This window comes from Pteropus alecto, unplaced genomic scaffold (assembly GCF_000325575.1).
Source record: "Pteropus alecto unplaced genomic scaffold, ASM32557v1 scaffold146, whole genome shotgun sequence".
Lineage (NCBI taxonomy): Eukaryota > Metazoa > Chordata > Mammalia > Chiroptera > Pteropodidae > Pteropus > Pteropus alecto.
In genome coordinates this window covers 30,359,819-30,361,735 of record NW_006442107.1, presented here as the reverse complement: position 1 = coordinate 30,361,735, position 1,917 = coordinate 30,359,819, and the positions used below count along the sequence as shown (strand labels likewise).

The window sequence follows — 1,917 nt, the reverse complement described above, 5'->3', positions numbered from 1 at the left end:
CACCTCTTCTGCCTGTGTCAGATTTCCCTCTGTCTTTCCCTTATTAGGACACTTGTGATGGCATTTAGGGCCCATGGTGATAATCCAGGATAATCTCCCTAGCTCAAGACCCTTAATTTAATCAAACCTGTAAAGACTCCTTTTTCGAATAAAGTAACATTTATAGGTTCCAGGCATCAGGATGTGATCTTTTTTTTTTTTTTAAGTTTTTATTTTTTTTAGGTGAGGCAACCCTTGGTTGACCTCACAGATTCCAAGAACTTTGTCAGCTTACAATCCTTTATTTTTTATTTTTACGCCCACAGCACCTGGTCTTCCTAGGTGGTCTCCCATCCAAGTACTAACCAGGCCTGACCCTGCTTAGATTCCGAGATCAGATGGGATTGGGCTTGTTCAGAGTGGCATGGCCATAGAGGACCTGATCTCTTTGGGAGGCTATTATCCAGCTTGCTAACGTAGGATTGTTCCGAGGAGTCACAAGGGGATCTATGTTAGCACTCAGCACAGTGCCAGGGCTGTGGTAAGCATGTCATGAGTGTGTGAGTTATTATTATTATTATTATTATGTGTTCAGTAACAGTGGTGCCGAACTCCATTTGAAAACACCAATGGGACTCTTTTTTACCATTTCTTTTAAATTTTTCTCACAATGAGCAGTGATGCCAGAGGGAACATCCCTAAGTGAGAGCAAGCCTTGGGAAAATCACATGACTCTTATCCATTCCTGTCGAGATGGAGTCTGGTTAAGACTGCTTCAGACCTTGAAGGAGAAACTGCTCTGTAAAGCACAGTCTGAGGGCCGAGCGAAGGCCTGTAACCTGGTGATTAAGTGGGGCAGGGTTTTGGCTTGATATGCACAGGAGTATCTAGTCTCTTATCGTCCCCTGGGACAGTGGACAGTGGCACAACTCAAGGGCAAAGGAGTCAGGAAGAAAGAATAGTTTGTATCAGGTTAATCACCGAAATTCACTCTTCTCTACAGACAGGGGTAATATCAAGTGAGCAAAGAAATATGATCATTATAATGATTTTGCTCAATTTGAATTTCCCAAAGAGAAGTAGCAATTATATTTAAATGAAAAAACATATAAAACAAATACTGATTTATGTACATAATATTTAATTTATGGCATACATGATAAAGTTGTTCATATACATAATAAAAGTATATACATACATACACATGAATATACTTCTATTTGAGATATAAAACCTATGAAATTTATTTAAGAATTCAGAAAATAACAATTGAATGCCTACAATGTATCAGGCCCTCTTCCAAGGCTGGTGATAGAGCAGTGAACAAAATGACCAAGTTCTTCTTCTTATGGAACTTCCATTCTAGTGGAGAGAGAAAGAGAGTGAACAAATAAGCAAACAAGCATGTAATATGTCACATGAGGAAGTGGGGATGAGGGTGCCGTTTTCTATAGGATGGTGATTTGACCAGATCTAAGCTCTACAAATACACTGGATGATTTTCCCAGAAAAATGAAACTGCCTAGCACATCACAGTTTTCTTTCTTAGTAGTACACAAAATAAAACAATGGTGTAACTAAAATTGATAGTGTTTTAGAATCACCATAATACACACAAATATCTTTATACTGATGATTATTTTTTATTTTCAAAGCAAATTAGATCAGAAATCATAGGTTTCTCACTTAAATTAAACCAGAAACAAATATCACTTTCTATTCCCTTCCGTGATATTAATTATGGTGCATCCGTATGGAATATATACAATAGCATGAATCATAGAAACACAACAAATTCTTTTTCTGATAGCCTAATTGTCACCAACTAGGTCATCCTTGTTGTGGGGTTGAATTGTTTCCTCTCGAAGTTCATACGTGGAAGTTCTAAACCCCAGTATCTCAGAATGTGACCTTATTTGGAAGACTACTTTCAGACAC

At 37.9% G+C, this 1,917-nt stretch overlaps 1 pseudogene; it reads right to left on the bottom strand.

The window, feature by feature from the left end:
• Positions 1-296: 296 nt before the first annotated feature.
• LOC112469279 lies at positions 297-415 on the bottom strand (annotated as a pseudogene).
• Positions 416-1,917: the final 1,502 nt, after the last annotated feature.